At 36.8% G+C, this 10,320-nt stretch overlaps 1 non-coding gene across 1 annotated transcript; it reads right to left on the reverse strand.

The window, feature by feature from the left end:
• Nucleotides 1–9,936: 9,936 nt before the first annotated feature.
• LOC118490893 lies at nt 9,937–10,042 on the reverse strand. Its single transcript, XR_004890118.1, has one exon. It is a non-coding gene; the product is annotated as a small nucleolar RNA R71 (small nucleolar RNA).
• Between the last annotated feature and the right edge of the window lie 278 nt (nt 10,043–10,320).

A 10,320-nucleotide genomic window follows, 5' to 3' on the forward strand; every position in this document is an offset into this window, starting at 1 on the left:
GTGATGTAGAGTTTGAAATTGAATAAAAGTCAAAACATCAAAAATGTAAAACACAACCGAACAAACATTGGGATCAAATAACATTGTTTTATTGATAAGAAAGAAAAAGAGAAAGATGAAAGTTCAAAATGTGAAGTTGTGTGCTCCAAGTTTGAAAAATCTGAAGCAGACAATGTTAAACTCTTGAAGGATATGGAGAGTTTGACATTGGAAAACAAAATTTTAAAAGAAAAATAATTTCAAAATAAGATAACATTTTTAGAAAATGAAAATTTGAAAATTGAAAAAGATTTTGAAAAGATTAAAATTGAAAATAAAGATGTTTCTTGGATAAAATTAGAAAATAAAGTGTTAAAAGAAAAAGAAACAGATTTTCAAAATCAAATAAAAATTTTAGAAAATGAAAAATCAGTTTTTGAAGAGAAGAAAATTGAAAATGAAAAGGCAATAAATTCTCATCTTGAGAAAATTTCTCAACTTGAAAAAGAAGTTGAGAATGCTAGAAATAAAATTGATGATTTTGAAAAGAAATTGAAAGGTTTTGTGACCACTCCCGCAAAGTTTGATCATTTATGTCCAAAACCAATCAATTCTGTTCCAATAAGTGACAATGTCACAAATTTTGAAAAAGTCAAAATTGAAGATTGTGATGATAAATCTGATGATGAAAAAGATAAAGAAGAGAAAAGAAAAATATTTTTAGAATTAAAAGAAAATTTTAAAAATATTGTTTTGCAATCTACTGAAATAGGTGAATGCTCAAAGCAAAAACCTGTTAAGAAGAGTGTAGAACAGAAACAAAAAGTTAAAAATTTGAAAAATTTTAAAAATGAAAATAAAAGCTCATTAGATCAGTCATCCAATCATTATGAAAAATCACAAAAATCTGAAAATAAAAACTCACAAAAAGTTGGTAATAAGTGGTGCAGGTTTGACCACAGTGCTCAAATGCCAAATCAAGGATACAAGAGGATAACAGTTTGTGCTACACTTGTGGCTATCAAGGACACATTGCTGTTAACTGCCAAAGCCAGAGATTCGAAACAAGAAGGTGCTATGAATGTCAAATCAGAGGTCATATTGCCAGAGATTGCCCAATGAGATCAAGGAGAGGATCGAGGGCTGAATCTCAGGAAAAGGTGAAGGAAACAGTCAAAATTGAAGAAAAGCCCAAAGAAAAGAAATTGAAATTATCACAAAGGCAGAAAGATAGACTGAGAAAGAAAGCGCTAAAGTATCTAGAAAAGATTTTGTCCTCGGAGAAAAGAAAGAAAGAAAGAAAGAAAGAAAGAGAGTATTTAGAAAAGATTTTGTCCTCGGGTACAACTGATAATCCGAGAAAAAGTTCTAATGAATCGATTTGCTCAACTAACAAGGATCAGTCAAGCAAAACGAATTCATCAGATACAAATCTGAGGACAAAAGAAAAGATACAGAAAGAAAAATTAACTAATCAAAACAATGAAAAATCAAAGAAAGTTAATTTTTCAGACAAAGCTTTTATCAAAGTTTTTAAGTATGAAAAAGACTGTGAAAGAATTTGTACATCAAAGGTTGACAAGTTTGGAAAGCTTAAAAATTGTAAGCATTGGGTTCCAATAGAGAATGGCGATGAATTTGTTTCGGTGAAAACAAAAGAGCTATCTTCTGGCAATGAATTTGTTTCTTTGGAAGCAAAAGAGCCACTTTCGGGCAATGAATCTGACTTGACAAAATCAGAGGAGTCAAAAATTGAGGTAAAAACTGTCAAACCCAAGGCTGGTCAGGCTTGGGTGAATTTGTTCAAGTAAAATCCTGACTTGCCGGAACTCCCAGGTTGGTAAGTGGGGAGTAGGAATCGGCATCTTTCTTGAGAAATTCACGTTTGTGATATTTCGACCTACAAGTGGTTAATCAAGGACATTAAGTTGTACTTGAGTTAACTTTCTTACAAGTGATATGGTTGATTGAACCTACAAGTGTTAAATTTTTCAGGAAGCCATTAAAGAACAATGTGATGAAACCCCAAGTTTGTGAAAAGACAAATAAAACTAATTTTCCGGAAAAACCATTTTGATTAAAACAAACTTAAGTGTTTTGAGATCATAATGGGAAAATAGTTTGTTGTCAGGGGGAGTTCTGATTGTTTATGCCAAGTGGATGGCGAATTGAGGCAATTCTCATCAGTTTGTCATGTTATTTGTACATTCTATTGTTTTCAAATTTTCCCGGAAAATCAAAATTGAAATATATTTTGATTTTAGGGGGAGTAAGAAAATTTTTAGAAATTTTGAAAATTTGAAAAATACAAAAACATGATAAAACCAGAAAATGTCAAAAACATTGAAAAATCAAAAATGAGTTTTGTTGAGAAAAGAGAAAATGATTGTACATCAGTGGACTAACACAGCACGCTAAAGAAATGAAATGTCGAATGTGATAAACGGTCTCACTAAGGATATGACGATAGGCTCAGCTAGACTAGTAGATTTGCGATAACGATACAAACTAAATGAAAAAGCCTAGTTCTAGTGGAAAACATGGTTGAAAGCATAGTACTTAGTTTTGTCCTTCGTGATTGTGTACCTACTCAGTAATCGTTGAATGCTAAAAGAGCATAAAAACCGGTCAGTTTGTGAACTTTCACAACTTGCTGAAAAAGTCACTGTGGTTGTGCATTTTATTTTGCAAAGATTTAAACTTGTTTTATTTCTTTATTTTGTTTAAGCATTGGATATCCTCTGCGTATACGTGAGTATCGAACTGGATGTTATTGCCTAAACGTTCTGCTTTATTTTTCTTGGTGTTTCGTTTAAGCTTTGGATCACCTCTGCGTATACGGGAGTATTGTCACACCCCGGCCGCGTATAACGACGTGCAACCGCGGCGGAAACGCCGGGGAGTGTTGTGGATAGAATTAATTGTTTCATAACCATGGAAATCAAAGTTACATTTTATTTATTAAACAAGAGTAGTACATTGTCTTAAACAGGAAAACAAAGAGTTTATAACATAATTAACTAAGTCTATCTTCATTTTTAGTCTCTAAGGCACAGGTCCGCCCTAGTGTCATGATCATCATCCTATGGAACAGCTCCTGAAAACACATGTGAAAGTAGGTACGTCAGCATAAAAATGCCTGTGAGATACATAGGTTTTGTGAAAATGGGATTCATGACTTGAGTTTAAAGAAATGTTTAATAACAGTCAGTCATGAACCTTGTAATTTGTCTTGCTTTGTAAACCATTTGAAAAACGATAATATCAGATGGTATGTAAAATAAATGTAAGGTTAAAAGAATAACCTAGTAAAATGAGTATGTATAAGATGAGTTGTTTGTAAAACAATGTCTTGTGAAGAATATGTTATTTGTATAAAATGAAATATGTTTATACTGAAATGATTTAGATAACGCTACGATATGTAATATAATGCAAGCATTTATATATAGGAAATACCAGCGGCGTATCCACCATGTTTGTATCATATTACATACGCCACGTTACTCCAACCATTTACCCAAACCAACCACCATGTAAATTGTTCATGTATAAATCAATTGTCAAGTGTTATTGTGTAAACCATATCGAAATGTCTATGTTCAATGTAAACCACCAAGTATGTATATCAATGTCAAAATGTTTATGTTTAATGTAGATCATGTAATGTGTACCCAATAATATATCTTGTATGGTAAGTGAGATGTATCAACTAAACCATATGTAAAATGCACAAAACAAGGTGTTGAAGTAAAACATGGTTTAAATCAACGTTATGTTTTGTGGAACAATGCATGCTCTACTGATACAAACATTTATGCGGTATTGTGAAAATGCATACATCCAAGCCTTGAGACTGTGGTGATAAACCCTTAAACAAATTAAAGGTTTATCTAAGTTATGTATATCGAATTAGGTCATTCCTTCCAATCCAAACAAACCCAGGATTTCAGGAACGGGAGTTGTCAATTCCTATGGTACCACTACCTACTAACGAATGGCGTGATCAATGTTAATGAATGTATTGTTCTATGTTAAACAAACAAAATGTTATACCAAAATGAAGGCATGTGATGAATAATTGTACTAAGTACGCACACAATGGGCATACATAGCATGAAAGTCATGTGAATCAATGTACTAGCATGTTCAGTCAACATACATAGCAGAAGTGTAATGTAAAACAATGTACTAAGTACGCACACAATGGGCATACATAGCATGAAATGTAATGTAAAGCAATGTACTAAGTACGCACACAATGGGCATACATAGCCTGAAATGTAATGAAAAGCAATGTACTAAGTACGCACACAATGGGCATGCATAGCATGAAATGTAATGAAAACATGTACTATAATGTACTAACGAACATAGCAGGTATACGATGTGAAAACATGGAAAGCATGAAAGTAACAGGTAGGCACATGTGTTTCACCCCAAAATGTTTGGAAAATAGTAAAAGATGGGGTTCTATGTACTCACCTGAGATTGCTTTGAATTCCTTGTGTAATAATCACACAATGCTAGAGATCACGGGATATCAAACGACACCTAATAGGTAGCTACAATAATATACCGGACCAAAATCGAAAAGATCGGATAGTATGCGGGTTCGTAAACCAAACGAGTATGGAGACTCGTGTAATATGGTTTAACAAAGCCTACATACTAAAATGAAACCTAACCTAAGTGCTTACGGCCCATTACGACCCGTTTAGGTAGCTTATGCTACCTTTACGCGTCGTTCGCGTAGAACGCGTTTGGAACGCCTAACATCGTGGCCATAAGGTATAACCTCGGAAGGCTATAGCTATGGTCACCTAATGTGTTTGGTCGGATCCTAATGATCGACCAAATGGGTCGGGTTCGAAAGTATAAGCGATTGTTTAGATCGCTTACCTTAAGACCCTATATAAGCACTATACTAAAAGTGACGAGCTAAGCATGTTAGAACATGTTTAACTAAGTTTAGAAAACATGTTTGGCATCAAAACAAACGGCTTTGATGCTCACGAGTAGTTTGGTTACAAAATACGCAAGAATGCGCATTTTGGCCGAAACTACGACTCGTCACTGAGCCTACATAACGTGGTAATCAGTAGGTATAGTCATTACTGACTATAACCATCGTGATCACGCTCACGTTATGAAGTTCCATGGACTTCGTGTTGACCATAGGCTGGTCACACAGAAAGTCAAACAAAACTTTGACTTTCGGACTCGAAAGCGAATAAAAGAACGAAAGAATACTTACGAAGGGTCCCCGAATGCTAATCTAGATCAAAATGGCTCAGGTATGAAACAAAGGTTCCAACTTAGAGCTTTTAGATCAGATTGTGTGAGTTTTTAGCAAAAGGGGGGGATATTTATAGGAAAAGCAAAGCCGTTAGGATCGTTTCTTGAATAACGTGCAACGATCTAACCCGTACACTTGTCGAAATGTTGTGGTGCCTTATTTTGCCCCCACCATAAGAATCCGACACGTGGCGTTGCCCTTTGGACGTTCGAAAGGCCAACTGCAGGTGGATCAAACATTGAATCTGGTCTGCATGTCTGATGCAGCCCGCGTGAAGGTGCAGGCCAAACTAATGCGGGCCGCCTGAGTGTGCAGATCAGACAATAAGTTTCAGAATTTACAGTTTAGGTCCCTGTTGCATGTTTAAGCCATTTCCGACACTTCTAAGGCCCGTAAAGCCAACTTTAAGGCCCTAAAATGATGCCTAAACATTGTGGACATGAAACATGCTCAAAAATATGTCGGATGTTGGTTCGTTTGGCCGTACGATCGCGATGTTCGGTTAATTACGACGGAATGCGCATAAGCGCGAAAAACGATCCAAATGACGCGACGAATGGATTTTTCTCATGCCAAACACTAAGGCATAATATAAGGATGCTTACATAAATTTTTGGATGTCCGGATGTATTCAGAACGTAAGTTATGCGCGAAAGTGCAAACTTGTGCACTTTTTGGCACTTTTAGCCCTGAATGATCCAAAAGTTTGTTTTAGCATACCAAACCCCTCAAAGCCTATTTCTAAGCTATGTAAAGGATATTTATGGTATGTTTAACTTATGGACATGTTCCGGAATGTTTGTTACTGTTTAAATTGGCATACTTTTACAGTTTGTCAAGTTTAGTCCCTGTAAGCGAATTAACTTGTTTTTGCCATACCAAAGCCTTCAAAACTTATTTCTAAGTTATGTAAAGGTTATTTAAGGTATGTTGAGTATATGTTGATGTTCCGGAGTATTTGTCTCATTAAACTGAGTATGTTTACGCACCAGTTCGCGTATAATTCTCCAGAAAGTGATGTAGAGTTTGAAATTGAATAAAAGTCAAAACATGAAAAATGTAAAACACAACCAAACAAACATGGGGATCAAATAACATTGTTTTATTGATAATAGAACTGTTCATGATGATTACAAGCACAAATGTTACAAGTATCGACCTGGTGGTTAAAGCCTAAACAATTTCAACTTGTTTTTATTTCTTATTTTTTTAAACATTGGACTTTCTCTGCGTATACGGAAGTATCAACCTGATTGTTAATGCTTAAACATTCTGCGTTGTTTTAGCACATAATCACAGTTGATGAAAGTTTAAAGGCACTACTTGAGTTAGTGTATTGCATGATGAGGGGATATGCTGAGATTGTGGGGTCCATAGAATCTAGTGCAAAATTAATATACCTTAACGTATCGGTAAACATTTCAAAAGTTTTTAGATTGAGCTTAAGAGGATAACTATATCGTCAATCTACATGAATCGTTTAGAACTTAAAATGATTAAAGCTTAATGGTGCTAGTGATGTGTCTCATAAACTGATATGATCCTCTTCCACAAACTCACAAAAATAGTGTCTGTATATATTTCTTTACTGCATTTCCTTCAAAAACAAAAATCCAAAAAGATTTTCAGAGTGTTTTAGCATAAAATTTTGAAAATACAAAAAGATTTTCGACAATTGATGCTGAAGAGCTGATATTCAAAATTCTGAGTGCTAAACATGATGATCTACATTGGATTGGGAGAATATGTTGAAAACTTTGAATGTTATATACAAATGTTTTGAAAGATTGTGTGGTTAGTTAATCAAGGACATTCTTTTGAACTTGATATAACTTTACAGATTAATGAATGTATGATTTCTACCAGTAAGTTTCTTAAATCTAAGTGTTATAAATTTGTGAAACTTATGTTGAGGTAGAGGATGTGCAGGTTAACTAGGTTTCAAATCCTGAGCAGATGCAGAACAAAGCCAGGAATTGACCCTGAACTTGTGAACCGGTGAAAGCCAGACTACGATCCCGACAGCTGAGTCCAAGGGGGAGTCTGAAGACGAGCTCAACGCAAGAGGAAGCGTGGATTCTAAAAACCAAGTAACTATCCTGGAGGAGCTTCTATTCGGAAATCCAGGTGTCGATCCCTGACGGGTGGTCCTTTGGACAACCCTTAAGCATGTTAAAAGATGAAATAATCCTCCACTTAATCGTGTAATTATCTTGAATTAGATAACTACCGTTGCTTATGTTTCAGGTGCATTTCGGGGGCTAAAAGACGGATTAAATGCAGTTTCGGAGATTTTGGTGATGAACGGGTCGAGCGTGGAACAAGAGACAAAACAAAGGAGACAAGTCAGCTCACCACCGTAAATTACGGTCCTACCGTAATTTACGGTGGACCTGGATTTCATATCTTTCTCACCGTAAATCAGTTTCAAGCCACCATAAAACTTTTATGTTCACCGTAAATTACGGTGGAGCCGTAATTTACGGTGATATCTTCGTGAAAAAGTGTAACTGCCACTTTTAAGTTAGTTTTGGGGTGTCTTTTCATTATTCCTCATGATTGGACGGTTTTGGATCATCATTGGGGCGATTTTTGGCTGCTTGCTTGGTTTGTGAACAATTCTTATCATCCGGTTTGTATTTTCGATTTGTATGAACATTGGTTTGATTATGATGATGATTCACCGAGCCATGTCCGGCTAAACTCTTAGGTGAATGTTTCTTGAACTTTTGTGTGTTTTAATTCTGAATTTCTAGAATGATAACTTGCGTTGCTTGAATATCATGGTGTATGTTTGATTGCTTGTAATTTGTTAATCGATATTGCAATTTGTAGTCTTAATCGTACGTTCTTGGTGCCGTTGGCAATCGAGATATCACGGGAAGGGTTAGGGTTGGTTATTGATTAATTGGTCATCGGGAAACAACCTCGCGTTTATATAATCCGAGTACTTTGTCCCCTTTTATCACTTCAATCATCTATATATGAGTTATGTCTATGTAACTCTTTCTAGTTGGAATTACACACAATTGTTTAAAGAAACTGAAACCTAAGGTGATCATTGTTCTCTCCTAATTTGTCTTACAACCAACTTTGATTTGAATTAGTTTTTAATTTAGTTTTCTAAATCAACAATCCAAACTCTTGAATTTTAATTTCTGCAATTTAGTCTAATATTAGTTTAAGTACAAAGCTATACAATCAACACATCTTCCACATACTCCCTGAGTTCGATACCCTACTACCACTATCTATAGTTGTTTGGGGATTAAATTTGCGTGACCCACGACATCACGTCAAATTTTGGCGCCGTTGCCGGGGGAGTAGTGCGCAACGTGTGTTAGTTTAATAGTTTTGTTTGTTATTTTCGGGTTTACGTTGGTTGTGTTTAGTGTGCAGGTACTTTAGGTGTATGCATACTAGAGGCTCTCACAGGTCATCACCGCTATCGTTTGATCCGGAAATTGAAAGAACGCTAAGACAAAACCGAGTTTTAGAGCGAGAAAACAAAATCATTGGTTCACCCACTTCACCCATCACACCGAGAAACATAATGGCTGATTCTCAAATTCCACCTACTACGGGTGATTCCACCTCATCATTTATACCAACATCCACTCAACCCTCACCAAATACCACCATTCCACCAAATACTACCGAACCCACCATACTTCAAAATGTCACACCAACCAACACCACACAGCCCATTACTACACAAGAAGAACCAACCGTCACATTTAACCCTTCCACTACTATACCACCTTTATCCCATTTCTTTCCGGGTGCGGGTCCATCATATTCAAGCCATACCATAGCACCAATTCCATCCATTGTCCATGCTACACCATTTCGACCATCAAATCAATCGGGTTTCCAATACTCGACTCTTCCATTTGGGCAATCGTCGGGAATTCAAGGAGATGGGTATGATGAAGGTTATGAGGAGTTTGAAGGTTTTGATGAAGACGGGTACGATTATGGGGGTGATGGAGAGCAAGGGGAGTACGGTTATATGCAAGGCCAAGCACAAGTGATTCCAAATGTTGGTGGGGTACAACAACAACAACTCATACCTTAACATATTAGGCCAAGGCCACGAGGGCCGCAATTGCAACTTCCGGTTCCCTTGCAACAAGTTCGACCACAACATGTGCAACCGCCATTCCAAAGGCCAATTCAACACCCACCGGTGCCACAACAACCAATTGCACCACAAGGGCCTATGCAAAGACCAATGGGTCAAGTTCGTCCACGGGGTCGATTTGGTGTGCCAAGGAGGCATCTTAGGGAAAATGTAAGGGGAATTGAAGCGCATATTAGACCGGTGATCACTCACAATCCTTCACCGGTGGTCATTCCTCACAACAACCAAGGGAGAACTTTTGAAGTAAGAACAAACTCGTTGCAAAGTTTACCGAAGTACAAAGGGTTAGCAACGGAGGAGCCGTATTTCCATTTAGAGGCCTATGACTCAATTTGCAACACTTTTGGGAGTCAAGGTTTTTCGGCCGATGAAGTCAAGTTGGTCTTATTTCAGTTTTCTTTGGAGGATAAGGCAAAGAAGTGGTTCTACACTTTGCCTTCGGCATCTATTTACACTTGGGGGGAAATGCAACAAACTTTCTTAGATGAATTTTATACCGCCCAAAAGACCAATGATGCTAGAAAGGGGTTGAGGAGCTTCCAACAACAACATGGTGAGATGTTCCATGAAGCGTTTGAACGATTCAATATGATGATAAAGAATTGCCCTCACCATGGAATCGAATTGTGGGAGTTAATGAATGCTTTTCACGAGGGGTTGAGTGCCGAAGATGCTCGCGATTTGATGTCCATTACCGGTGGGATTTTGGCACAAACTATGAGAACGACGATTGGGAGTTTTTAGAGAATATGGCAATCACTTCAAAAAGAAAGGCTCAAGTATCGAGGAGAGCGCGACCGGCCATTGCCCGACCTCAAGTGCACGCCATAGATGATGGTAATGTTCAAACTACTAACCAAATTTATGATGTTTGTGCTTTGTGTAATGAAATAGGTCA

The sequence above is a fragment of the Helianthus annuus genome, chromosome 3 (assembly GCF_002127325.2).
Source record: "Helianthus annuus cultivar XRQ/B chromosome 3, HanXRQr2.0-SUNRISE, whole genome shotgun sequence".
Taxonomy (NCBI): domain Eukaryota; kingdom Viridiplantae; phylum Streptophyta; class Magnoliopsida; order Asterales; family Asteraceae; genus Helianthus; species Helianthus annuus.